Source organism: Cucurbita pepo, chromosome 13 (assembly GCF_057944985.1).
Source record: "Cucurbita pepo subsp. pepo isolate OVF chromosome 13, ASM5794498v1, whole genome shotgun sequence".
Classification (NCBI taxonomy): Eukaryota; Viridiplantae; Streptophyta; class Magnoliopsida; order Cucurbitales; family Cucurbitaceae; genus Cucurbita; species Cucurbita pepo.
The window spans coordinates 10,417,606-10,435,843 of NC_141810.1; the positions used below are offsets into that span (position 1 = coordinate 10,417,606).

Genomic DNA, 18,238 nt, shown 5'->3' on the forward strand with positions numbered 1-18,238 from the left:
GGGCAAGACACCCATGTGACAATGACGACGGCATCGTACACCCCAGGATCGTGGCACATGCATAGGGTAGTTGGTTGTTTTTTCCCATTTCATAGTCTAGGCTGAATTTGGTTGCATCATTAGTATAAGTAGTATAGGATGAAATGTATTTGCATAATAAACCTTAGGGTAGAATAAAATATTCATTTTTGGTTTTTTTGTTACTTTTCCTTTCTTTCAATAATGTTTTCTCTTTTTCCCTTGTAATCATTTTTTTCTCTGAGGTAATAAAAGGCGAGTGCGAGTCGCATTTATGAATAGGGCCCATTAAATGTATATTCCGCATTTCAAAGTATAGTAATGACTTTAGATTAAATAGGTAAAATATTAGGGACGTTACAGTAATTATCACCCATGCAAATCAAAAGACAACCCTTTAGAGTCGAAATTCATAACTCAATGAGGAACAGGATCAAGTCATGCATGATCCTCATGTGAAATATTAATTTGCTCAATTAATTGATTTAATGTAGGGTGTTTTTACTTTTAATGTTTATTTTTTTATTTTATATTTCATTATGTTATTTTAAAGATGTTTTCGAGCATGTAAGTCCATGAAAATGTTTTATGATGAAGTTTTAAATGTTTATTTCCACACAAGAAAGTATGTTATGATGAAGGTAACGACTTTAGGTTAGTAGAAATATAGGGTCGTTATACTCACTCATATACCATATGAGAACTTTTTAGTAGAGCACCTAATTTCCCATGAGAGCTCACATTTTGCAAGGTCATGAATTCTAAAGAAATGTCGAAGCCCGGTTCATTGCTTCAACACACTACATATCAAAACTACACTACAACATAAAATTATTAGCACTTTGGCACATCTCTAGAGCTTGTTCATTTCTTGAATGGTGTTGGAAGTGTGTAGGTCTCGATATTCAAGGACTGAGAGCACATCAAGCTAAGAAGGAAAACCAAATCAGGCTTGATCACATCACATCTTCCATTCAAACTCCTTGTAAACTTGTTGGAATTTCACCGTTTTACGGGCTTTCAAGTACTAACTTAAAATCGTTATCATATACATAATATAACCATTTTATGCGGAAATAATCATTTGAGACGTATTCATAAAACATTGCCATGGATTTAATGTTTATTAAAAAGTCTTTAAAACAAAACAACATAAAATTAAAATAGACATCCGTAAAAATAAAACATAAATACCCTATACTAACCTATAGTCTATGAAATTAAATACAACTATTCTATACATGTGTCATGGTTTATAAAATGGCCATGTCGCTGTCAACTGTGCAATGATGCTTTGCAAATGTAGAAAATAAAAGTAGCAAGTAGCATGTGGCTTGAGTATTTTAACAAATACTCCGTACATGCAATCATGAATGAGACCTATCATTTAAAAGTTGTATTCTCTTAGGTGACTATACTAAGCGGGTCATTAGATGTTTATTTACTATAATACCCATGGGAGAAAATATGGACCCACACTTCCTAAAAACAACTAAAATAAAATCTTCTAATTCATTCTAAAATATTTTCTTCCTTTTTTTCTCTTTAAACATCACTTAATTTCCTAGTCCTTTTTAGGTTCCTTTCTCTTCATTCTTATCTTTTATTCTCTAAATTCTTTCAAACTTAGGTGTTCTTTTATTCTCTAAATTCTTTCAAACTTAGGTGTTCTTTTATTCTCTAAATTCTTTCAAACTTAGGTGTTCTTTTATTCTCTAAATTCTTTCAAACTTAGGTGTTCTTTTATTCTCTAAATTCTTTCAAACTTAGGTGTTACTTTACGGTAATTGATATGCACTCTCTTCTTTAAGATAGAAGATTCAATTCCTACCCCATATAATTGTTGTACTAAAAACATAAAAAAGATTATACAGAATTTGATACAATGTCGTACTAATACCATAAAAACTTCATGGTAGATTCATACATATTTGGATTTAAGAGGTTTCATTTTATTTTTTCAAATTTAGAGTATTATCTTGATGATTTTGAGTTTGAGTGTTACTAAATATTACAAATCTAGTTGAAATAACTTATTTTCAAAATTATTATTATTATTTTTTTTTTTGTTTTATAAATTTTAAAGGAAAAGACATTTGATCTATATCTTCATTAAATTTTTCATTACCATTTATTCTATAGAATTTTTTTAAAAAACAAAGTCTCTACTAGAAGGCAGGAATTTGAACAGAGCGCGACTTCAACTGAACATTCTCAATTGGCAGCTTATCTTGAGGAAAGTCACATCCACCACTTTTTGCTGCCTTAGCCAGTGGAGCACATGGCGGCGGATCCACATCACTACTAAATCCCTCAACTTCTGTACAGTTCCACTGCAACTTTTTAGGCTTCATCGACAATCCAATCTTCACATTCGAAATACAAATATCCGTGAATGGATCTCCCGATATCCCTGCCAAATTCGCCGACATATTAACATTCTCAGCCACCACGTCTCTGTAATTAATGTTCTTAATCACCGGCAATGCTGAGGGATCAAACTTGTCATCTGCATGTGACTTGTAGTCTCCAGTCATCCAGAAGACGTATTTCATCGTGGATAGAAACATTCTTCGGACGAAAATGTCCTTGACGAAACCACCTCGTTCGCGAGCGGTTTTGATTCTGACAGCAGACTGTGTATTGATTGTAGTGACGTTTTCGATCCTGACGTTGCGAATTCCGCCAGACATTTCGCTGCCAAGGGCGATACCTGCAGAATCTGGTGATATGCAAGTGAGGTGGCGAATGACAAGGTCCTCGGTCGGCATTTCGAACTTGATACCATATTGGTCCCATCCGCTCTTGATGGCAATGCAATCGTCACCGGAGACAATGTAGCAGTCTTCGATTCGAGTGTTGGAACAAGAATCTGATAAATCGAATAGAGAATTAGGGAGAGGGATTGACAAAGAAATGAACCCTAAAGTTTTAAAGGTGAAGAAGAAGGGAACCTGGATTGATTCTGTCGGTGTTTGGTACAGTAACGGGAGCCAAGATAGTAAGCCCTTGGATAATCACATTCCTGCATTTTCACCCAACCAAACCCAACTAGATTAAAAATAAATCATAATAATATTATATATATATAAAAAATTTTAGTTGGAATGATTTGAATGGTATATTATTACAAGTTTTAATTTTTTTTTCTTTCTTTTTTTCTTTTTTTCTTTTTTTTCTTCTTTCAAGCCTAATCCTAAAATATAAGTACAATGGGATTGAACTGAAATAGTGAAACCTGCTATAAATCGGATGGACAAACCAAGAAGGTGAGTTGATCAAAGTGAGATCTGAGATCTGGATTTGATCAGAGTACATGATCTCGATCACATATGGTCGTGTTACCTTGAGCTCCCCTTTCTTAAATTTTTCCCACCAAGAAGATCCCTACCCGTCGATTGTACCGTTGTTACCTACACCATGTAACCAACCCAACTTTATTTTCTATAAATATTTTTGTTATGTTTTCATTTACTTTAATTTTTTTTTATTTAATTCTAATAGCATAGAAGCCTATAAAGATTATAATTTTGCAAACCATTTAAAAAATCAAAATAGAATGTGAAAAAGTAATAGAAAAATAATCACCTGTGATAACCACATCGGTTAGATTAGTTCCAAAGATGAGGCTGTTGTACCGTCCACCGGGAGCATCTCTTCCTCTTCCATAAGATGGGAGAACTTCCACAAGTGGCCATTCTGATTCATTCTGCGCTTAAGAGGAACAAATTTGACTCATTTATTTTGGATTGAAGTACTTATAGATTAAAGTACTCAAATCACCACTCCCAAAGTTAGCTTTATAAAAATAAAATACTCGATAGGTCGAACCTGGGATGCAAGACTTTTTGCTTCTTTATGGATAAAAAGTGTGAAATGGCTAGTCAGATTAAAACTTCCAGTCAGCCATTTCCCCGTCGGCACGATCAATTGAGCACCACCATCTGCCGTGAGTGTTCTGAGATGTTCAATCGCTTTTCGGAACGCGTGAGTATTTGAAGTTACTCCGTCACCAACGCCGCCAAACTCCGTCAGCAACGCCAAGTGTTTTCGGCAATTGATGGCCTGAAATTTCAGAGAGTTCGAACTTAGACGTGGATTCATAGCGTCCACTGTGGCTAAGCTCACCAATGCAAGTATAATCACGGCTGAGATTCTCACCGCGGTAACCTGCCGAACAAAATCACAGATGATTCAATCTCTTTTTATTTCTCGATAAAATAATGTTGAAAACGGCAGTTAGGTTTATTAGTTCATCTTTGTGTTGGTTACATGAAAGAAACAAAGTTTTTCAATCAACCAATCCTGATTTTGAACAAAAACTCATAATCATTTTAAGTAATCGGAAAGAAAAACCAATGAAAAGTAGAATAACAAGTCAAGCCCACACCATCAATAGAATGAAACAAAGAAAAATAAAAAAATGAATTTCAAAGAGAAAGAGAAGAAAAATTACATTGATTGTTGTGAGTTTTGGAGGAAGTTCCATGATTAATTTTCTTTGTGAGTTTATGATTTTTAGATTAAGGGGAAAAAATGATTTTATAGGATAATTTAGGAATAAAAAATAAGAAAGGGATTTATTACTATTACTATTATTACTTTTTTTTAAGGGTGAAAATTTGGGTGGTAAATGAAATGGTTGGATTGATTAAAAATATTAGCTCAACAAACTGTTTAGGAAATATAACGTGTAAAGAAACATAATAAGTGAGATCGTTTTAAATTTGGCATCTTGTTTTTGTTGTTTTTTTTTTTTTTTTTAATTATTTTATATGTATAGTGTTAAAATAGTTACTCCAAGAACACGATCAAACCAAGTAAACTAAATCAGTATTTAAAAACAAATTAACAAAGGTTTTCTATATTAGTAATTTATTTTTATTAAATTTTTTTTAGTAAATTATTCGAACAATTCGAATCAACCGAATATTTTATGGTTAGATTAGGCGAATTCATTATTTGATAAGGATTTATTGGATTGAAAAAGTTTACTATCCAAAAAATTAAATTAGGTCTAAAACGTGTTCAATTCAAAAGAATTATTTGTTTAGTTTTAAATGATATTTCTATATTGATTTGATTAACCTCTAATTAAATCAGTTATTTATTCGCATGACTTGATATGGGCTAAAATCTCTTCAAATATGGTAAGTATAACACAATATTAATCTCCATTTATTCTTTTGATATTTTTGTTAAAATTTTCTTTTATATTTTTTTATTTATTAAGAAACTATTTATTATGGAGTTATTATCTAATATAGAAATTAGATAATTTTTTTTATCAATAAATAATTATTATTAAGTAGATATTTGAAATTTTAATGCAAATCCTTCCGAATAAAAAAAATAGAGAATGAATATATGGTAAATTTTTTACATTTAAAAACAAAAAGGATGAAAATTAAAAAAATGTATAGGTATGTGCTATATACAAATACATAACATAGAAAACCTCCGACTCAACTCCTATGGCACTCACATCCACTAATCGTGGTCACACCCATAGAAGCTACCTTGGTTCCTCTAACAACCAGCGAGGTCGTTCTTATTCCCACAAAAACAACTCTTCCAATTGAGGATGAACCCACTCAGGTTAGGGTCGTCGACCACCTCACTGCCAAATATGCCGCAAAGAGGGCCATTATGCTAACCGCTGCAACCAACGGTATGTTCGACCTGATTCTTCTCATGCTCACCTTGCTGAAGCCTTTAACACGTCATGTTCTATTGCTGGACCCGATGCTGCTGATTGGTTTCTGGACACTGGGGCTTCGACCCATATGACTGCCGACCCATCTATTTTGGATCAGTCTAAAAATTACACGGGTAAGGACTCTGTGATCGTAGGAAACGGTGCATCCCTACCCATTACCCACACCAGTACTCTTTCTCCTGTTCAAAATATTCACTTATTAGATGTCTTGATTGTCCCTCATCTCACTAAAAATCTTCTTTCCATCAGTAAATTAACGTCTGATTTTCCTCTCTCCGTTACATTTATTAATAATCTTATTACTATCCAGAATTGTCAAATAGGAAGGGTGGTGGCCACCGATAAAAGAGATGGAGGGCTATATGTGCTGGAGTGCGGCAACTCTGCTTTTATTTCAGTCCTTAGAAACAAATCTTTACGTGCTTCATATGCTTTATGACATACTCGCCCGAGTCATGTGAATCATTCTGTTATTTCTTTTTTAAATAGAAAAGGTCATCTCTTTCTCTTAAGTCTTTATTGCCTTCTCCATCATTATGTAATACTTGTTAGCTTGTGAAAAGTCATCGATTGCTTTATTCTTGCAATGAACGTAGGTCGTCTCATGTGTTAGATCTTATTCATTGTGATCTTTGAGGTCCTTCCCCCGTCAAATCAAATTCGGGTTTTCTTTACTATGTTATTTTTATTGATGATTATTCTCGATTCACTTGGCTTTACCCTTTAAAATTTAAATATGATTTCTTTGATATTTTTCTTCAATTTCAGAAATTTGTGAAAAATCAATATTCTTCTCGTATTAAGGTATTTCAAAGCGATGGAGGTACCGAATTTATTAGCACTTGTTTCAAAACTCATTTACGTAATTTTGGCATCCACCATCAACTCTCTTGTCCATATACACCTGCTCAAAATGGTCATGTTGAGAGAAGACATCGTCATGTGACTGAGGCTAGCTTGGCCTTTCTCTTTCACTCTCATCTTTCTCCTCGTTTTTGGGTTGACGCCTTCAGCACTGCAGCTTATATTATCAACCGGTTGTCTACTCCACTTCTTGGAGGTAAGTCACCCTTTGAACTCTTCTATGGCTACAGTCCACATAATTGTTGGGTTTTATGTCCTAAAACTCATGTTGGATCGGTATGGCAACCCTAGAGGGGGGATGAATAGGGTTTTAACGATAAAAGTGTTTAAACGTGATTAATTTTTCTAATGATGAAACTTTTTACAAATAAGTAAAAGATGATAATTACTATAACAAAGTAATTCAAGTCAAAACAATAATCAAGTAGAACATGCAATAAATCACAATAATAATTTTGAAATTAAATAGAAAAGAGTCAGAGAAAATGACACCGTAGTTTTATAGTGGTTCGGTCAAACTCGACCTACTCCACTCCCCAAGCACCTCTTGGGAATTTGAATAAAGAACTTTCTCGACTCTTTCCACGGATCTGAGCCAAACCGCTACACCGCTCTTTTTACGAGTTCAAGAGCAAACTCAATCCTTTCCACGGCGCAGGATCAAACCGATACAAGTATTTGAGTTTGATAATAACACACCACAACTCTCTCAAAGAGTAGATTTACAATTTGGGATACTCACAACTATTTCCTCACAATACAAAAATAATCCCTCTCAAGAATAAGATGAAAAGAAATAAACTTGTAAGCTTGGAGAGAGCAACAAACAATGAAGACTTTGAACAAATGAGGATTGGAGAATGTATGTAAGTTCTACATTTTAAAATGTGGGAAAGATGAGTTTATATAGAGGAGAAAAGTGGCAAAATGTAGGATTGAATATTGACCATTGGATTGTGTTAGGAATAATGGAAGGTGGAGATTAAAAGTAAATAAATAAGAAAATTTTCTAAATTCATTTATTTCAAAATTTTAATATAATAGTAATATAATATAATAATAATAAAAAGTTATGTGAGTAACGGTCAAATGAAATTCAAAATTTATTATAAATATAATAATATAATAATAATAAAAACTATGTGAGTAACTACCAAAATTTTAAAGTATAATAATATAATAATATAATATAGTAATAATAAAAATCGATGTGAGTAACGGTTAGATTCAAATTTATATTTTGTAAAAATAACTTTATTTAAAAATATAGTAATAAGAAAAACTCCACCATTTGTTACTCTCCCAAAATCATAAATGTCATACTTTGATATATTTTGATTTGTCCATCATTTTGATTTTGCTGCCACATCATCACGTCGGGTATGTTGTCTCGACTGTAATTTCTTCGTTTTAGCTCTGATTTGAGTAATTGAAAAGTCGTTGAAATTGTTATTTCCGACCTTATACTGTGGACAGTTCAAAATACTGAAAAATAATTAATAATTAAAAAGTAGGTTTGTTATCATCAAAACATCAATTAATTGATTGAAATTAATTAAAGTGAGATCAAGGCCAAAAAGCCAACAATCTCCCCCTTTTTTGATGATGACAAACCATATCAAGAAAAATTCATAAAAACCAAGGTAATACACCATCCATGTAATAATACTAATACATGCTAATATATTATCATAAATTTTACTCATGCATATTCTCCCCCTATATTAATGCCTCAAGAAATTATGAAACATCAAACAAGTAAATGATTCATAAATAATAAAACAACAAACTTAGAGCATATTTTTCTTAATTTTCTCCCCCTTTGTAATCATCAAAAACAACAATTGAAAGAGAATACATTTAAGAATGACGTAATGGCTCCCCCTAAAAACATGCATTAAAAAATTATAAAATTCAAGATATATCACAACGAATAATACCAAGCTCAAGCCTATTTTTGCAAAAATTTTCTTCATTTAATGGCTTGGTAAAAATATCGGCTAGTTGATTATTAGAGTTTACAAAATCAAGAATAATATGTCCATTTTGCACATGCTCTCTAATAAAATGATGTCTAATGTCAATATGTTTAGTTCTAGAATGATGAATAGGATTTTTAGTTAAATTAATAGCACTTGTATTATCACAAAATATAGGCACACTATGAAATTTTAATCCAAAATCACAAAGAGTTTGTTTCATCCAAAGAATTTGAGCACAACAACTAGCAACCGCAATATATTCCGCTTCGGTAGTAGATAAGGCAACCGAATTTTGCTTTTTACTAAACCAAGAAACTAAGGAACTACCAAGAAATTGACAAGTTCCACTAGTACTTTTACGATCAAGTAAGCTTCCGGCAAAATCCGCATCAGAATATCCTACCAATTTAAATTCAACATTTCTAGGATACCACAATCCTAAATCAATAGTTCCAAGCAAATATTTAAATATTCTCTTAACCGCATGTAAATGAGATTCCTTAGGAGAAGATTGAAATCTAGCACAAAGACACACACTAAACATAATATCGGGTCTACTAGCGGTCAAGTAAAGTAAAGATCCAATCATACCTCGATAAGTTTTAATATCCACACTTTTACCTTTTTCATCCTTGTCAAGCTTAGTGGATGTGCTCATGGGAGTTCTTGCAATCTTACCTCCATTGAACTTGAATCTTTTGAGCAAATCTTTAGTGTATTTCTCTTGATTGATGAAGATACCATCCTTGAGTTGTTTGATTTGAAGTCCAAGAAAGAAACTAAGTTCTCCCATCATACTCATCTCAAACTCATTATGCATACATTTAGCAAATTCTTCACATAAAGAAGGATTAGTAGAACCAAATATGATATCATCCACATATATTTGCACTAATAGCATATCATTTTCTTTAATCTTAATAAAGAGTGTAGTGTCGAGTTTGCCCATTTTAAAATCATTCCCGATAAGAAAATTACTAAGTCTATCATACCAAGCTCTTGGAGCTTGTTTTAAGCCATAAAGAGCCTTTTTCAACTTATAGACATGATGAGGAAATTCTACATTTTCAAATCCGGGAGGTTGTTCTACATAAACTTCCTCTATAATATAACCATTCAAAAATGCACTTTTCACATCCATTTGATATAATACAAAATTTTTGTAAGAAGCAAAAGCAAGTAACATTCTAATAGCTTCTAATCTAGCAACGGGTGCAAAAGTTTCTTCATAATCTATGCCTTCCTCTTGACAATAACCTTGAGCTACAAGCCTAGCTTTATTTCTAATGATATTCCCATTTTCATCCATTTTATTTCTAAAAACCCATTTGGTTCCAATAATAGAAGTATTAGATGGCCTCGCCAATAATTCCCAAACTTTGTTCCTTTCAAATTGATTTAGCTCTTCTTGCATGGCTAAAATCCAAAACTCATCATTTTCGGCATCCTTAAGACTTTTTGGTTCAATTTGAGAAACAAAAGCAAGATTATTAAATAAATTAATAGAAGAGCGAGTTTTCACACCTTGTTCGAGATCACCAAGAATCAAGTCTTTGGGATGAGACAAGGCATACCTCCATTCTTTTGGCATTGATGAAGAACCTTCTTCCTTTAAGCTCACCTCTTCTTTACTCGTAACCATTTCTTTGCCGTTGTCACTAACGAGTAAATCTCCAAAATTTCTTTCTAAATCATCACTACAAATAGACTCATTAGAAATATTATTGCAAGATTCATCAAATACCACATGCATAGATTCTTCAATAACTAGAGTTCTCTTATTGAAAATTCTATAAGCTTTACTAGTAGATGAATAGCCAAGAAAAATACCAATATCCGTTTTTGAATCAAACTTTCCAAGCTTTTCTTTGTTGTTCAAAATAAAACATTTACAACCAAAAACTTTGAAATACCCAACATTCGGAATTTTGTTATGCCAAAGTTCATAAGGAGTTTTATTTAATGAAGGTCTAATTAAAACTCTATTTAAAATATAACAAGCGGTATTAACGGCTTCCGCCCAAAAATATTTAGGTAAATCATACTCATTTAACATTGATCTAGCAAATTCTTGTAAAGTACGATTTTTTCTTTCAACCACACCGTTTTGTTGAGGAGTCCTCGGAGAAGAGAAGTCATGAGAAAGACCATTATCTTCACAAAATTTTTCAAAGGCAACACTATCAAATTCTCCTCCATGGTCACTCCTAATTTTAGTAATTAAAAATCCTTTTTCATTTTGAACTCTTTTTACAAAACTAGCAAATCTTTTCAAAACATCATTCTTATGTTTTATCATCAAAACCCAAGTAAATCTTGAAAAATCATCCACTATAACAAAAGCATAATAATTTCCTCCATAACTAGCTATTTTAGAAGGGCCAAATAAGTCCATATGGAGTAGTTGAAGAGGTCTAACAGTAGAAATCATATTTTTAGATTTGAAAGAAGACTTAGTTTGCTTACCCATTTGACAAGCGTCACAAATTTTATCTTTTTCAAATTTAAGTTGAGGAAGACCTCTAACTAATGAATTTTTTGAAATATTTGAAATCAAGTACATACTAGCATGTCCTAGTCTTCTATGCCATAGCCAAGAGTTATCAAGCAAAACCGAAAGACATTTATCATTTGTAGGACAATCATTCAAATCAATAGTATACACGTTATCATCTCTATTTCCTACAAACAAAACTTTTCTATCACTAGCATTTTCAATTATGCAATTATTCTTATCAAATACAACTCTAAAACCTTTATCACATAATTGACTAATGCTAAGTAAGTCATGCTTTAAACCATCAACTAATAATACATTTTCAATGAGAGTACAAGAGTCATTACCTATAGTACCCTTACCAATTATTTTACCCTTCTTGTTATCACCAAAAGTTACTAAGCCACCATTCTTCTTGGAAAAATTCACAAACTTGGATGGATTACCCGTCATGTGTCTTGAGCAACCACTATCCAAGTACCACTTATTTTTCTTGGAGGCTTTCAAACAAACCTAAAAACAAAGATATTCAAAATTGACATTTTGGTACCCATACTTGTTTGGGTCCTAGAAAGTTAGTGTTCACAAATTTAGGAATCCATTTCATATTTGCATTCATATTAAAGATATTGTATTTGGATAAGTAACAAGAATAATCTTTATGTCCAAACTTACCACATGAAAAACAAACAACATTATGCAATAATTTATTTCTTAGACTAAATTTGTGTATTCTATTTTTATTCGAAAAATTATTTTCTAAAACATTGTTAAATTTTGTATTTTGAGAAACTTTTCTTGCTAAAGGGATGTTTTGAGAATTTTTCAATTTAAAGCACTTAGGTCTAATATGACCTTCAACACCACAATAATGACATATAGGCACAAATCTAGATTTATCATACTTAGATACAAATTTACTGTTAGATTTAGACAAGATAGGGGATGCTTTAACAAATATTGTTTTAGAATTTGAAGGTGTAGAGCATTCATCAATATAGCCTAATCCTCTTTTATCACCATATGACTTACCTCCTTCAAGTATTTTATCTAATTTTTGAGCACCTATCGTTAACATTTTAATAGACTCCTTAGCCCTACCAAGTTCTTGCAAATTATTTGATTCATTTTCTTTGAGCAATTTAATTGATTTATCTTTTTCACAACAATCATGCTCAAGAGACTTGACTTTATCAATTAATGCATTTTTCTCATCACAATCAAATACATGCTTTTCACAAGGTACATCAATTTTAACAATATTATGATCCTTCTCTTTTAAGCAAGAAATTTCATTCAGTAAAGACTTATTTTCAATAATTGAAGTCTTATATTTCTTTTTAAGCACAACATACTTTGAACTAAGTTTTTCTAAATCAATTGTCATCTCATCAACAAGTTTAAATAATTCATGATAAGAAAGAGATTCAAGAGTTACCTCATCTTCTTGTTCATCTTCTTGTTCATCTTCTTGTTCATCATCTTTGTCACTATGAGCCATGAAGCAAAAATTTGCTACTTCTTCATCACTTCCACTTGCACTTTCATCACTATCATCCCAAGTAGCCTTCATTGCTTTCTTCTTGGATTTCTTAGATGATTTGAGGAGAGGACAATCCGTTCTTATATGACCCGGCTTTTTACATTCATAACATATTACCTCATCGTTTTTGCTCTTTTCACCTTTTGACTCTTTTTGATTTGTGAAATGTTTCTTGAATTGTTTCTTCCTTTTAATAAAATTTTTATACTTACGTGTGAAGTAGGCGACATCATCTTCATCAAGGACGTCCTCATCTTCAGAGTCAACTTTGATGGACTTTAGGGCTATACTTTTCTTCTTTTTGGATTCTTCTTCCATGTGGCCGTTCATGGTAATCTCATGTGTCATGAGAGAACCAACGAGTTCATCCAAAGGAAGCTTTGTGAGATCCTTTGCTTCTTGAATCGCCGTCACTTTTGCCTCCCAACTTTTAGGTAGAGACCTAAGAATTTTTCTTACATTTTCGGAAGTAGAATATACTTTTCCAAGATTTTTCAAAGCATTTAAAATATTAGTAAATCTAGTAAACATATCACCAATAGGTTCATTTTCCTCCATTTTAAATAGTTCATAATTATGAACTAACATGCTAATTTTTGTTTCTTTAACTTGATTGGTTCCCTCATGAGTTACTTCAAGAGTTTTCCAAATTTCATATGCCGAAGAACACATACATACTCTATTAAATTCATCATTACTTAAGGCACAATACAGACAATTGATAGCACTAGCATTTAAAGAACATTTTTTCATATCATGCTCATCAAATTCATTTTCTAATTTAGGCACCTCAATATTATTAACAATTTTTATTGGAATGTAAGGACCATTACTAACATTTAACCACAATTGATAATCAACGGATTGCAAATAAATTTTCATTCTAGCTTTCCAACATGTATAATTTGTTCCATCAAAATAAGGTGGCCTAGAAGTTGATTGCCCTTCACTAAAACCATTTTTAACACGTAGGTTTGCCATAAGCTCGAACAATAAAGTTTAGATAAAAAATCTATGGGAGCAACCTGCTCTGATACCAATTGTTGGATCGGTATGGCAACCCTAGAGGGGGGGTGAATAGGGTTTTAACGATAAAAGTGTTTAAACGTGATTAATTTTTCTAATGATGAAACTTTTTACAAATAAGTAAAAGATGATAATTACTATAACAAAGTAATTCAAGTCAAAACAATAATCAAGTAGAACATGCAATAAATCACAATAATAATTTTGAAATTAAATAGAAAAGAGTCAGAGAAAATGACACCGTAGTTTTATAGTGGTTCGGTCAAACTCGACCTACTCCACTCCCCAAGCGCCTCTTGGGAATTTGAATAAAGAACTTTCTCGACTCTTTCCACGGATCTGAGCCAAACCGCTACACCGCTCTTTTTACGAGTTCAAGAGCAAACTCAATCCTTTCCACGGCGCAGGATCAAACCGATACAAGTATTTGAGTTTGATAATAACACACCACAACTCTCTCAAAGAGTAGATTTACAATTTGGGATACTCACAACTATTTCCTCACAATACAAAAATAATCCCTCTCAAGAATAAGATGAAAAGAAATAAACTTGTAAGCTTGGAGAGAGCAACAAACAATGAAGACTTTGAACAAATGAGGATTGGAGAATGTATGTAAGTTCTACATTTTAAAATGTGGGAAAGATGAGTTTATATAGAGGAGAAAAGTGGCAAAATGTAGGATTGAATATTGACCATTGGATTGTGTTAGGAATAATGGAAGGTGGAGATTAAAAGTAAATAAATAAGAAAATTTTCTAAATTCATTTATTTCAAAATTTTAATATAATAGTAATATAATATAATAATAATAAAAAGTTATGTGAGTAACGGTCAAATGAAATTCAAAATTTATTATAAATATAATAATATAATAATAATAAAAACTATGTGAGTAACTACCAAAATTTTAAAGTATAATAATATAATAATATAATATAGTAATAATAAAAATCGATGTGAGTAACGGTTAGATTCAAATTTATATTTTGTAAAAATAACTTTATTTAAAAATATAGTAATAAGAAAAACTCCACCATTTGTTACTCTCCCAAAATCATAAATGTCATACTTTGATATATTTTGATTTGTCCATCATTTTGATTTTGCTGCCACATCATCACGTCGGGTATGTTGTCTCGACTGTAATTTCTTCGTTTTAGCTCTGATTTGAGTAATTGAAAAGTCGTTGAAATTGTTATTTCCGACCTTATACTGTGGACAGTTCAAAATACTGAAAAATAATTAATAATTAAAAAGTAGGTTTGTTATCATCAAAACATCAATTAATTGATTGAAATTAATTAAAGTGAGATCAAGGCCAAAAAGCCAACAACTCATAGTTTGTAAACAAAGATATATTCTATTTTCAATAAAGTTATTATTGATGTTTATTCAGTAAAAATTGTTATTGAATAAAGTGAACTTTACGATCATTAATCTAAATCCAATAAACTAAGAACACTCTGGCTATAGTATGATTACTTGAACTATATGTAGAGACATAAGAGTGGATCAAGTTCAAGTATATAGTCAAAATGATCTATAGTATAAGGATAAGGCTGAGTACCTTATTCTGGGGACACTATGGATGCGGCCCACTTTTGTATATGATATAAACAATGTGATCACTAAATTGTGCATGTGGAGACATGTGAGTGGGGGCGTCCTATGCAATGAGTATTGCATAAGATCGGACCATGAAGAAAACCACTCTCACTTTATAAAGTCGTTTACTGTTGAGACTGATTTTCTTTTCATTCGATAACCTAGGTAACTCGATTTTAATCCTGAGCTAACCATGAACTCCTGTTTATTCGGAATTATCCTTAGATTTGCATGGGTGAGAGTGGCTCTAGTTCGCCGACTCAACAGGCCTCCCATTTCAGGGGTAAGACTGGGTGAATGGCTGGGGACGTGGGGTGCAAGACGAAATTCACTCCTACCCACTTTTAGGGATAGAAGAAAGGTAGTTCCCTTAAGCACTGACTCCAGGTCTTGAACAAGGGGCCCCACCCTCTCATTGGCCTGAGAGGGATTCGGTTTACTGGTTGGACCACAAACCAATTGTTCATTAGAGGATCAGTGAGACATAAGGAACAAGAAGTAACTTCAGGGGTAAAACGGTAAATTGACCCAGCTCTAGTTACGAACAACCTGTGAAGGATCGACTTACTAATCATGGTTATATCAGATGGACAGAAATATATCTATAGTGAGGGGAGTGCAACTACTAGGCTATAGTGGAGTGTCCTAGTAGTTAACGAATGTTGGTTAACCAGGTTAATGAGTTTAATCGGTTAATCTTGGATCGTTGGAGCCCATGATCTATAGGTCCATTAGGTCCCTCTGCTAGCTCATATCGGACTAAACCATAGAACAGTGTGACGAGTGAGTTCGAAGTGTTCGAATTCAAATTAGGGAATATGCGTTACATATATACGATATATTTAACCGCAATTTTGTTTTATTTACGAATTAAACGAAAAGAGAGAATCTGAGATATTTAAATAAGATTTAAATATCTTAATCAATTATGTGTCGGAATTGATTGAGATTGGCATTTGAATTAATATTAAATATTAATTAAATAGTTTAATTAATCATTTAATGTTACTTTAATTTGAAATTCATTATTCAAATTAATTGTTGAATTAAAATGAAGAAAGTCAAAATGTTGACTTTCATCAAATGGAAAAATCCATGTTAGTGGAATTTTGAGGTGTCAAAATTTGGTTTAACCAAACTTGCATGTTTGCCAAATAAACCCCACAAGTTTGAGTGGAATTTTGAGTGTCAAAATTTGGTTAACTCAAACATGCATGCTTGCCACATAATCCCAAACATTTGAGTGGAATTTTAAGTGTCAAAATTTGGTGATCTCAAGTTTGCATGAACATGCAAACTTGACTCTTTAAATAGAGTGATCATGATACTTGGAAGGGATTCATCTTGATGAAAAACCTTGAGAAAAACCTCTCACAAACACTCTCTTTCACATATACCAAATTCCTCCCAAGTTTAGTCACTCACCGGATTCCACAATCTCGTTCTAAGGCCGGAGGATAGTGGAGAAGACACTAGTGGTGGTTCGAAACCGGTTCGTGAGGCAAAAGGAGTTTGAACTACAAAAGGTTAGTATTTAAACTCATTAAGTTTTAATACTTATGAACATGCTAGTTATTTACAATAATTGATGTTCTAAAAGTGCCTAAGATCCAAATTGCTTCCGCATGTGTTATATTAACACCAACAATTTGTATCAGAGCAAGTTTTAGGCACTTTATTTACATTAATTTGATCATGGTGGGTACCATTTCTCATGCTTGAAATTTGTGGTTGCTAAAGTGGATGGTTTTGGTTTTGGCATTTTTTTTATGCTTCCATTTAATACAATTATTGTAATAAGCCTAAGGTGTATGGGCTCTAATGAATGAAGAAAGGTCGGTAATTTTTATGGAGTCATTAGAGTCCATTTTAGGTTGTAATTGATCGAAAATGGAAGAGATAAGCAAGCTGAACCGAAGAAGATGGAAGAGGCGGTTCAGGTGTTTTTCTGTCGTTGGGGACCGATTGAACGTTTTTAAGGGTTGGTTTGTCCAGTTCGTGATCCTCGGGAGCGGCTCAAGTTATTTTTAATTATTAATGTAATAATTTAGTTAATTGCTTGCTTTAAAATGCCAAAATCAACCCACTTTAGTGTGTTTAATTAATTATGCATTATGAATGTATGTTTTAATTAAATAGAAAATGTATATGCATAAAGTATGTCATATAGATTTAAAATCCCACCATAGGCTAAGCATGTTTCATGCATTCCAAGTATGTTATAAGTGTTATAATGTATAGTATGCATGTCTTAGGGTTCCATGAGTGATAGATATAAATTGTTATATTATTGCATGGAATGGATGATTATATAAATTGTTATATAAACCATGTTATAGGTTATTTTCAACGTCATAAAATAAGGTAGACGTTAAAATCTATAATAAAGATAAGTGCATGCTCACTAAGGGTTAAGAACCGAGCACGATCAATTTTAACAGTTAAAAAGGGTCGATGTCTTATAAAATTGCGGTTACGAGAAAGCTCACCTGGCACGATCTTGTCTAAGGCTGAAGGTACTTAAGTTGATGGTTTACGGAACACCTACAACCTGGAGATCGGACCAGTACTTGAGCTTAGTTAGCCCAGTTTTATGAGCATGCTTAAGTGATGTAAGATTTAGAAAAATCACCTAGACTTAAGTTATATTTAATTAGCCGGAATATACTTAAGTAATGAGTATACCCAACCATCTAAAATACTTAGTGGGAGGAAAAAGGTGTATAAGATACATCGTTTTCTCTTCACGCTCTCTGTAAAATTCATACAGTGAGATTCATGCTCGGCCTCGTGTCGCCCTGGGAGCGTCCTCCATTCGGAAGGTATTTGCATGAGTCAATAACAAGGTGAATTGCGAAAGTATTTATAGTAAGTGGGAGAAGGAAGTCAACACGTCCTATGGTCTCCACCACTAGGTTGCACCGTGAGATTCCCATGTTCCGCCTGCATGTTGTCCTAGAGCAACTACCCATTCGGAGGGT

General features: G+C 32.6%; 1 pseudogene; it reads right to left on the minus strand.

Annotated features, from left to right (window-relative positions):
• Window positions 1-2,186: 2,186 nt before the first annotated feature.
• LOC147789727 (putative polygalacturonase) lies at window positions 2,187-12,941 on the minus strand (annotated as a pseudogene).
• Window positions 12,942-18,238: the final 5,297 nt, after the last annotated feature.